Consider the following 12,120-nt stretch of genomic DNA (forward strand, 5'->3'; position numbering starts at 1 on the left):
ACAAGCCAACAAGGTAACTCAGAAGGTATTTCAGGTCCATTTATTCTGCCTTTGGCTGTGGCTGTCTGCAGAAGAATAGGAAAATCAGATTGAGCGCACAGTATTATACCTCCAAAATAATCTTCCCTAGCGATTTGAAGGCTGAAGGACTTCTTAAGCCATCACTGTTGTTTTTGCACTGGATAGACTTTTATTTGAAAGTGTCTAATGCTGTCTGAGGCTGGATATCTGAAACCTCAGCATCTAACTCGGTGTTTCTCATAACTCTGGGAAAGTAGGGATTCTACCACTTGGGTTTTTGTTGGATACGTTTGTCTTTCAGTTTCAAACTGCTCCATCATTATAGCATCCTTTCACATGAACCCATGAAATATCCATTGAGTTCATCAGCTTATATCAAAGCTTCCTTCTCCCTGCTTCACTCCATTTTCTAACTTTTGTGGTTCAAGTTGTCTTTCTTACTCTGACCAAGCACAGGGATCTATCTCACTGATGAAAGAGACATCAGTGATGCTAGCCTATCTAGAAATCTCATATTGAAAACACAGTTAGAAAGGTTTCTCTTCTTGGTGTTCCCACACTGTTAACACGTGGTTTTCTTATTGTGGTTTACTTTATAGATCCAAACCATGTGCTGTATTAGGAAATGCTATGGAAGGTCCATTTCTCATGATAGTTTATCAGATGAAATGCTTTAGAACATACATTAAAAAAATACATCAAACAAAGTCAGCATTTTATTTCACTATCTCATTTTAAGAGAATGGTAGGGAAAAGCCACTAATGGTGGGACTCAGACCTCATGTCTGTGCTGTCATGTATGCAGATATACTCCCCTACCCAAGTGGATCTCCAGAAGAACATTATGAAAGGACCTTTCACTATGAGAAATAACATGCCTCCTTAGTTTCATGATATATTAATCAGTTGCATGATAAACAGATTAAAAAATGCTGAGACTCCACTAGATATGGTAGTGTAGTAGTAGTATTTTATTTATATCCTACCCATAATATGACCGTTTACTCTCTCATCATGCACTAAGGTAATATATATTTAATTAAAAACCTATTTGAGTTGTTTGTGTCTTACATTCATAAAGCCTGAAATGGATTGTCTTTTACCACCCTTAAGAAACAGGATGAACATTTGAAAAGCACTAGCTGTGTGCTCTACAGAAAATCCCAGGTTAAAAAGGGGTGTTTGATTTTTAGCCCAGGAATTAATAAAAATAGATGTTTATCAAAGACTAAAATACTGGTTTGCAGACTTCGTGATACAGCATTACTCAGTCAGGCACACTTCTCCTTTTATAATAGCTGTTTTTCTTTCTTCTCCTAATTCAGGAAAGACTTCGACCCAGCACTTTCTGTCATGCATTAGCAACTCTGAAAACATGTTTACTTAAGTACAAAACCACATTAGCTCAGCATTACTGTACGTCTCAGACACACATAAATTACAATATATTGTGGGGTAGGAACTTTGATCAAGAGAAGCCCACACTGAATTAACTTGGAGGTGGGGAGGAGGGTTGGAGCATTATATGTTCCTTGTCCTTTTTTTTCCTCTTCCCTATGATTCTCACTGCCAGTCAGTCCTTCAGATTGCTCACTATTTCTGCACTGCAACAAAGCAGTATCTATAGCAGTCCTAGTCCTAGGTCCTAACATTCACTACCATTTCCATACACAGAATCTTGGATGACATGTTAGTTCTCCCTCATTCTCCCCAGCATTCTGCCTCTCACCCTGGGGTTCTGGAATAGAAAATCAGCTTTGGGAAGGAAAAATACTGTCTAGACACCTGACAGGTCTGTTCATCCCTTTTTGGAGGACCTCTTGACTGCCATCATGTGCTTTACAAGAAGAACTACTGAGTAGCTTCTCTCCAATTGATTGCATTGCCTTTTATGCCACAAACCGTGCAACAAATAGCCTTAGTGCCTGGATGTTATATAAAGGTTGAGGATCCAGCATCACTTCCACTGAAACTGTTGTAAAATGGAAGCAGAAATCAGTTCTTCCTTTTATGTGAAGTGTGCTTTTGTTGATCAAACATTGTGATACACTGTTAGTTAGGAAAACAACAGATTCTTCTTGTGCCAGGTATTTGATTTTTAGTATTTTTGTAAACAAGCAAAAAAATAACCCTAAAGCAGTAAAGTTTGAGAAACTTTATGCTCAAAGTGAGTAACTTGCTCATCTATTTGTATATAAACACACACAGAGCTTGCCTCTGATAATAGCATGTTTTCCACATTATTCACCACTTGTGTTTTTTTTACAAGTTAGAACATACTCCAAGCCTGAGGCTACATCTTGTGCTCTATGTGTTTAAAAGCTGTGTATAATGAGAAATTGATACTCTTGTTGTATGTGGCTTTATCCTGTTAGAAGCTTTGGATCATGCAAGTGAATGATGGATGTCATTTCCAACAGCCCACCTATAAATAATCCTGAAAAAAATATTTCCTTCTCTTCAGTGAAAAAGTGAACACAAAGGTAATGAAGATGGCTTTCCTGCATCTCCACAGAGATTCAGTGTAATGTGCCAGCACAAAATGAGCTGTAGTTGGTTCAGCGGCAGAATATCACGTACAATATGGCGTTTGGGCAGCACGTTGGCCTGTATGCTACTCCAAACCACCATGGCTAGTGAGTAAGGAGGGAAGGCAGAGCTTTTGCACTTGTTTGGAACTACCATGGTGAAATGTCAGATCAACTGCCAGTAGTAACACAAGAAGTGTTTTGAGATACCCCTGCACATACTATAAACTCCACTGCATATACCTTGGACTTACATAAGTGAGCTGAAAATCTGGCTTAGACAAAGCTTGAGAAGCTGTTCTATTTCAAATAAAGAAAATACGTCTATGCAAATTAACATTAAAGAAACATATAGCTTCTGTGACACATGCAAGAAACTGTTGAAACAAGTTCAGGTATTTCATATGCTGCACATTTTATTTTTGTGTTCCTCAAGACTGTCCTTAGCATTGATAATATTAATTCATGAGCTAATTCAGAGCCATAACAACAATTATGGGTAGTGTAGCTGCCATTAATTGTTCTTATTTACCTGAACCAAGTAGCAGATAAGGTAGAGGACTTAAGTGCTGCTTCATGTTTAAGTGTCACAACAATTTATGGCTGTCATGTTGTTATACACGTTAGGAACAAGCAAAAGGAAGTAGGGAGTGTAAGAAGGATATCTGTGTCATGTAACTTCCAACACAAAAGGAAGCTACTCGTATTTGTTCAGGAGTGTTACCTAGTTTATCTTTTCCCAGATCAGAAAGATAGCAATCACCCAGTTTAAGATCACTGTAAAGGTCACAGCCCAAGCAACAGTGGCCACAATAACTCCTGGTTATGGGGAAAAAATCAAGGTAGTACTGCTCATGGATTTCCACGTGGTCGTATAGGCATCTATCTCTAAGTCCATTAATTATTAATTAATTGAAATTAATTCTCAGTACAGTGGTACAGCTCTTGTAAAGCACAGTTAGATTTCTGTGGTTTAACTGGCATCTACAAAAGGTATCTGGAAACATCAGTTTACGCACTAACAGTTCACTATGCAGATTCAGCTCCATGGACAAGAATTTGTTGGGTGCATTTACAGGCTGCCATTACAAAAGACAGCTCTACAAGATCTAAAATGACACACTCGTAGCAGTTCATCACAAATACAGCAGTCTTCCCCAGTTGGATCTTGCTTATCATGCATAAACTTTCTATGAAGAGTCTAGGTTGTTGATAAAGATGTTGAAAAGCATCAGTCCCAGGACAGACCCCTGCTGGACACCACTCATCACCTGAAGCCATTGACTCCAACCTTTTGGCTGACACTGTCCAACCAATTCCTTATCCACTGAATAGTCCAGCCTTCAAGTCCATATCTCTCCAATTTAGAGATGAGGATTGTGTGTGGGATCATATCAAATACTTTGCTGAACTTCAGTTAAATGACATCAGTTCCTCTGTCTTTTTCTACTGATGCCAACACTCCATTGTAGAAGGCCACCAGATGGGCCATGTATGATCTGCCTGTGATGAGACCATGGTCTTTGTCACAGATCACCTCCTTGTCTTGTATGGACCTTACAGTATCTTCCAGGAGGACCTATTCCATGATCTTCCCAGGTACAAACCTGATGCTCACCAGCCTGTAGTTCCTCAGGTCTCCCTTTCTCCCTCTCTTAAAAATGGAAGTGATGTTTCCCTTTTTCCATTCATCAAAGACTTTGCCTGACAGTCATGAATATGATGGAGAGTGGGTTGGCAACGACATCAGTCAGTTCCTTCAGAATCCTGGGGTGCATGTTGTCTGATCCCATAGACTTGTACACATTCAGTTTCATGAGGTAGTTTCTGACTTGCTCTGCTCTTCCAGTGGGGTAGGGTTGGGGATCTTTCTCCCCCAGATCCCACATGGAGGTTCAAGGAAATGATGACTGTGGGAAGCCTGACTGACAATGAGGACTGAGGCAAAGAAGTCATGGAGTATCTCAGCCTTCTCCATGTCTGTTGTACCCAGTTCTCCCTTCTCATTTATCAGAGAGGTACACTCTCCTTGGGCTGCCTCTTCTGACCAATGTAGAACCCCTTTTTGTTATTTTTCCCATCCCTCACCAAACGCATTTCAATCTGTGCCTTAGCTTTCCTGATCCCATCTCTTCATGTCTGGATGACATCCTGTATTTTTTTCCGGCCACTCATTCCTGCTTCCATTAACTGTAAATTTCCTTCTTATTCCTCATTTTGACCAGCAGGTCCTTGCTCAGTCTTGCTGTTTTCCTTCCTCCTCTGCTTGATTTCTTATGCTGAGGGACAGAGAGCACTTGTGTTGTTAGAAAGGTGTCCTTATAGAGCTGCCAGCTCTGCTCTGCTTCATCATCTCTAAGGACAGCTTCCCAGGGGATCTAATCCAGTAGTTCCTTAAAAAGCTGGAATGTCACTCCTCTGAAGTTTGGGTCCTGTCTCAGTTCTTTCCCACACCCATATTCCTTGAGATCACAAACATAACCAGGGCACAACTGCTACAGCTCACAGTACCTCCTACATTAACTTATTTAATGATCTCCTCTTTGTGGTGAGCATCTGGTCTGGTAACACTTCTCCTCTGTTTGGTTTGTCTAATAGCTGGACCAGGAAGCTTCTCTAGCACAGCGTGGGCTACAACAATCCTGGTGGGACATCAGTGTCCTCCTTCATTTCCTGTATATCATCCAGGCAATATTTTGTCAGCAGCTGCTGTTGAGTCTCAGGGACCCCTATTAAGACAAACTTCACTGGTGACAGGGAGTTGTGTTTCACTAGCTTTCAGATTGCCCTGCATCTTGCTGATTTTTTTCTACTTTTTAATAAATGTAAGTGAAACAAGATCTTCACTTTGGTGTCTCTGTGACCTTGGATTTGTGTCACAGGCTGATAAGGTGATCAGTAGTTTAATGGTACCTGTACACATGCAACAGCACTTATTGCTGAGAGTTGGGCAGAGTTGACATAAACACATGCCTGTCTTTTCTGACAGAGTTACATCTTCATCACGTGGCTTTCCATATCATCTTGAAAAGAGCAGATATGTGTAGAGAAGCTGTCAAGCGATCCCAGCTTGCTTAGTACTTTTCAGACGCTTTCCTGATGCTACGCAATGCCTTAGGCTAATCAATACAGACACAGGTGTTAGTCCCCACCTTCTTCCCGAATTTCCTTGTCTGTGAACTCTATGTATTTATACAGGCTATATATACCCTGCTAAGATTGAGCTATAATGTGCCAGGACTGCTAACCTGCTGTGAATTTCAGCAGCACCTGCTTGACACCTGGTCAGAGTGTTAGACCAGAGCCTTAAAGTTCAGTAGGAAAAAAATAGCTTCTAGAAAAATGTAATGCTGTAAGAATATCAAGAGGAAGATCAAATAAAATGTATACTCAAAATATACTCTGTGTTAAGGTCCACCTGTCTTGGTCTGTTTCACTCTGGCACTGCTATGAGTGAGTTTTTAACTTTGGAAATACAGCTGCAACAGGTTTATTTAACAACTACACAGCTCTGGGCAGCAGCTCCGTCACTTAACACTACTAGGTATTATACAGGTTGAGTGAAACACAGATGCCTTACCCCAAATATTTACAACCTGGCAGACAGATCTGTGCAACTAAATGTATAGAACAGAGCTGATATGTGGCACCTGAATCACTTGTCATTTCTCTGAATGGTTGCATGTGTGTCTGGAGCTTCCCTCCCTCCTCTAACCTTGACCCATCTCTGCATGACCCCATCCCAGGACATCAGGCACCTTTTGGGGACAGAGACAGGCTGAGGCTCAGGCCAGAACTTCAACCCTCTGCTTGGGGTCAGGATACAGGTTAATATATCCATGGCCAGTGTGGTGAGCAGCCTTTTGCTTACGTCCCAGGGAATGAGGAGGAAAATGGAAGGTTAAAAGTCCCATATGTTGAGATGATGATTTACTAAGAAAAGCAAAAGCCGTGCATTATAGCAATGAAAGTGGAAGAATTCATTCACTGCTTCTCATCAGCAGTGTCAGGGGTCACTCTCCTAGAAAGCGGGGTCTCGTGTAATGTTTATAACACTATATTGGGAAAACAAATGTTACTGTGAACATTTCCCATCCTCTTGCTTCCAACAGTCTTTTACAGCTCAGTACAATGTTATATGATACAGGATAATGCTTTTAGTCATCTTAGACCAGGATTCTGTGAGAGACAGTGTTGAAAGCCTTCCTGGAGACAGACAATATCCACTAATCTTTCCTTGTGTACCAAGCCAGTCACTAATCATAGAAGCTGACTGTACTGATTTCAGCTGGGATGGAGTTAGTTTTCTTCCCAGTAGTGTATATGGTGCTGTGTTTTGGAACTGCAACCAAAACAGTCCACAAAAGATCAGGTACACTACTGAATGAAGGGCTTTTGGGTAAGACTGCATCAGAGCTGGCACACCCCAAATGGACTGTGGTCCACAAACAAGGACACACTGAAGCAGGCACACCACAAAAGGGACTGTGAATTCAATGGGCAAATTATGGACAGGTTGCAGGTGTGGTCCATAGGCTAAGGGAATTAAATCTGTGTATATACCAAAGGGCAGGAGGGTAAATGGTGGTTAATGAGGATGTGCTGGATAATACAGAGCCTAAGAGTGATGTAAATGGTATGCAATAAGGGGCGGAGTTTGTACTGGCTTTGGCTGCAATGGAGCTTTTTTCATAACAGTTCATATGATGCTGTGCTTTGGATTTGTGACCAAAACAGCGTTGATAGTAGACTATTGTTTTAGCTGTTTCTGCACAGTGGATTTCCTTGTTGGTTTTGATTGTAACAATGCGCTCTCTGCTACTGCTGTATCCCTGTTTGGATGCATGAAAGAGTTTTATCTTAAAATAGGCATAGCTATCATTAGATTAGAGATATAGCAAAAAGACACGATTTATAGTGAGGTTTTTAACAGTATTTTCCAAGGGGAATAAGAATATAAACACTCCCTGAGACTGTCAAAAACAATTGAACCATATCTCAAATATTTGATGTCTCAAACATAGGTGCCTGAAGCATGGTTGGAATTTAGATCCTCCAGATTGCTGACCTGAATCCTGAGTGCTGCCCAGCCTTGCTGGAGCCTAACTCTTGCAGATACCTTCGCATTTCCACTGTCTCTTTTCCCTTTTTCTCCTTCTTTTGAAAAGAATATAGTATTTTCTGGTTTCAGAAGCGTGCTGGATCAGGGCTGCATGGGCTACAGATGCTTCTAGAAAGTATTTCATACAGAAACAATTGGATAAAATACTTATGTTTACAGAACGCAGGTGCCTGAAGAGGATGCTGTTGCAGTGCTGGATGAAGGTTCCTGGAAAGCCTCCTTGGAAGCCCTGGCACTTCTCAGCACTCATGATAGTGAGAGATCACCAACAGTGTTCTTTTGCTTCCAGGATGTTTGTTATGGTTCTTACCTGCAGCTTCTTTCAGAATCAGGTATACAATTATCAGGACCCCTCGTACAAAATTCTTTGAAAGAACTTGCATGACATTGCACTGCATTTTTAAAGAGAAGCTCCCTTCTCTCGAAGCAAATTGGTAGCACTGGTTTCAAGCTGAGCATATGCCCCCCAGGGAACAATTAATGGCCTTTGGGGCTGCCACACCAACCTCATTGGAAGTTGCTGATCTGGACTGTTGTAGCCCATTTCTTGGGTATTCAGCCCAGCAGGCACTGACATTTGATTGTTCACCATCACTATCTTTCTCCTGGTGGGCACAGTTCACGACCTTAGCTTTAGTATAGTAAAGGGTTAAATAGCATTAGGACTTTTGAGTCCATTAAGTCTCTGACTGAGCAAAGCACTTAAGTAAGCATGCACTTAGCTAGTTTGGTTATCCTGAACATTCCTTACTTACCCAGACAATCCCTTAGCAAAGGGAATAAGCCAGGGTTCAAAACCTCCTTTTGCCATTTTCAGGAAGGGCATTAAGTGATTTCACTTAAGCTTTCACTGGTGTGACTCTGTACCCACATTTATAAATACCTTCAAACAATGAAATAATGGGAATAGCTTGAAAGGTTGGAGATAAGCTAGTCTTAGTCTTTGGGATTCAGGATCTGTGTTGGGATAAATCCCTTTGAATATGTACATCTAGAAAATGTGCAAATAGACATGATCAGAGGCCTGTCTTCAAAGTCAGGGAAGGGTTTTGTTCCCCCCTCCGGAGGAGAAGTTAATGAGAATCCTTTACCCCAGGGTGGATGTCCATTTTCTCACAAAGTTAGGTGATGCTCAGAAGATTATCTGGTCTGGGGCAGCCTGCACACAGGCTTTGTCTGCTCTCTAATATTGCAATTCCAATTCCTTGTCTTTAGGGTCTTACAGACGGTATTTCCTACTGATCTGAAGCCTCCTTGTCTCAGCATAATGTCACCAAAATGCCGTCACTGTGCCCATAATTCCCCCATGTCCTCATCACCTTTGTAGTGTATTTTTCTGTCTTTCTCCTCTTGGTGGCAATTTCAGTCACTCTTCAATAAACAAAACTCTCCATTTTTATTTTCTAAGCTAAATATACAGGATTTTTTTTTTTTTTTTCTTAATGATTTGAAAGTGCAATTCTAATTCCTGGTAGCATTTTTGGCCAAACGTATGTAAAGTCACATTTCACAGTTATTGTCATGACACATTTCTATGTGACAGCAAGAGACATCAGAAACTTGAGAACATGCTCTAAGCTGGACAGAAGCAATACAGCAACAAAATGGTCATCCCCCATTTAAGTGATGAAACCTTTCACTTAGCCAATGACACTGAATTTGTCTGGTCTATGGGTGGCAGGAAATGCTTAAACTGTCAGTCTTATATTTTGGTGATGTTGTATAGAATCATAGAATCACCAAGGTTGGGAAAGACCTCCAAGATCATCTATTCCAACTGTCCACTTAATCACCAATGTTTCCTCACTAATCCATGTCTCTTAGGACAACATCTGTATGTCTCTTAAACACCTTCAGGGACAGTGATTCAACCATCTCCCTGTGCAGCCTGTTCCACTGCCTGACTACTCCTTCGACTCCTTCTACTAGTCATCCTACTCCCAAGCAGGCTGACACTTCCTGCCAGCTTGGTGTCATCTACAAACTGACTGTGGATACGCTCGATTCCCTTGTCCAGATCATCAATAAAAATATTAAACAGAATGGGTCCCAATATCAACCCCTGGGGAACACCTCTTGTGACTGGTTGTCAGCTGGATTTAACTCCATTCACCACCACTCCCAATGCCTGGACCTCCAGCCAGTTCTTTATCCTGCAAAGAGCGTACCTGTCCAAGCCACATGATGCCAGCTCCTCCAGGAGAATACTGTGGGATACAGTATCAAAGGCTTTGCTGAAGTCTAAATAGTCTGTGAACACCTCATCCACCAGGTGAGTCATTCAATGACAGAAGGAGATGAGATTGGTCAAGCAGGACTTGCCTCTCATGACCTCATGCTGACGGGGCCTGATCCCCCAGTTGTCCTGCGCAAGCTGAGTGACACGTATTGGCAAACCATGGGTACTGCAATTGCCCTGTTTGGAGAACCTCATGCTAAACAAATTCTCTGCCTTTCTGTATGTCACTGAATGGCTGAGCAGTGTTGTTTTGCTTGAACACAATCTTATCTGCAAATGACAAACCACAGTCAGACCTAGAAGAAGATGGTGGTATCTTGGCACGGATTGCAGTAAAACTAATTTTACATTCTCTGTCTCTCAACGTAACTCATCCTGCTTATAGTGATAATAACTTCATAAAGAAGGCTAATTAGTTCAAAGTCTAAAGAGTGTGCAAATAAACCGATACCTTTGTGAAAATGAGAATAGCTTTCCAGGAAATGATCTGTTCAACTCATCAGACCGAGGCTCCACAATTTAAGAGAGTATCGGGTGATTAACAATTGGTACTACAGCACATCCTTGTCTTTGTGAACTGCCTATGGTAGGTTATGGGACTTTCCTTTCCCGCTGCTGGGGTACCTATCATTTATTGATTGTGCCCAGGAGATTAAAGGAGCTGTTTCTGTTTAGCCAGAATTCTTGGCCAACACAATATGGAAGGGTATCTGCTAAGTACACTTGTCTGCATTTCTCCTCTGTCTTTGTCAGCAGTGACTTCATCAGTGACTAAACCCTGAACTAGGAGACTTGGGAAAAAGGAAAAGATGTTAAGGATTAGAAATTCCATGCCAACAGCCTTTTAGGAGTTAACCTTTCATATTCAGACTTCTAAAATCAAGCTAATACTGGCCATCAAGGCTCTTTGATGAGTTTTTCTCTAAGCCAGTCGCTTTGTATAAAACTAAGAAAACAGCAAATGGAGTGCGATTTATTGATATTTAGAAAGTAACTGTGTCCTCTCCATCATTCAGAGCAGCCAAGTTTGCTGTGCATCATAGACAGTACGGGGAGCGTGTCCTGCCTCCAAGCCTGCAACAAGGCTGCAGAGGCAACGAGGGAAAATGCTGCCCTGGGCTCCTGCTTACAGAGGGTAATTTTTCAGGGTATTATAAGTAGTTTTGTGGGTTTGGAATTTTCACACTAGCCACTTGAGGAGGAAGTATCAACAATTCTGCTCATTTTCAATATAGCCATAATTATATGTACTTTAAGGTTCTCCGGGGGTCAGAGTGGTATCTGGAGACTCCATATGTATGAAACTCAGCCTCCCTGGTGTTTATTTAATAAACGTTTGTAAGGGACCTTTTTTTTCCTTTTCCTCAGACATTTAGATGCATATGCACAAAGCTCCATAAATTCTTTTGCTTTCCTATTGGCATCGTAAGCAAAATAAATGTGTGTATCATGATGCAAAGTAACCTGCAGATATTTTGTGAGTTTGTTCACTCGGTAGTCTCATGCATCTCCGGATGTCATTTATCTAAACCAGATGTTCTTTATATCACTATGTCTTGTATCAGTATCTATTTAAAGTTAAACTGCGAGCAACTGAAGCCAAAGAGGCATGCTTTGATTTAAATAAATCAAAGCATATCAGAGTCATAGCAATTATTAATCCAAGACTGGAGCAAACATGAAGAGTAGAAGAAAATCATTCAAACAGGATTGTTTTTGTTTCTTGCTACATTTCTAAAACTTATTAGAAGTGGTATTTTTTTTAAACTAGATCAACTCTCACCAAAATGCCTTGGCAACAATAGGCATTAAGAGGTTCAGTCCTGGCTGCCTGAGCAAACAGCCTGTATAAATCAAGCCTGGGCTTTTGATTATAATGGTTCTTTATTTATGACAGGTCAGAGAAAGCAGCACTTCGCTCAAGTCATTCTCAACATTAAATACAAAAGTTCCTGCTAATGATATGGGGTAAGGTCTTGAGCTATAATGATGTTTCTTGCTTAACGTATGGGACAGAGATATTAATGAGCCTTGACAAGAAATAATTACTAACTATGGGAGAGAGAGCCTTGGATTGTAAAACCAATATGAAGTTGTGCAGTAGTGCAGCAAAAACAGTGTCTGGGTTCAATCCTGCTAAAATCAGCTGAGAGTTTGAGTGCCTTCAACTGGAGATCATCTTCTTGTCTTCTCCAGCACACTTATATCAC

General features: G+C 41.1%; 1 long non-coding RNA gene across 1 annotated transcript; it reads left to right on the forward strand.

Moving 5' to 3' along the window:
- Positions 1-214: 214 nt before the first annotated feature.
- On the forward strand, positions 215-11,373 carry LOC146759922 (uncharacterized). The gene is made up of 2 exons (XR_014948473.1): positions 215-8,003; positions 9,496-11,373. It is a non-coding gene; the product is annotated as an uncharacterized LOC146759922 (long non-coding RNA).
- The last annotated feature ends 747 nt before the right edge of the window (positions 11,374-12,120 follow it).

This window comes from Coturnix japonica, chromosome 8, assembly GCF_054131305.1.
Source record: "Coturnix japonica strain WE chromosome 8, WE-NBRP24, whole genome shotgun sequence".
NCBI lineage: Eukaryota > Metazoa > Chordata > Aves > Galliformes > Phasianidae > Coturnix > Coturnix japonica.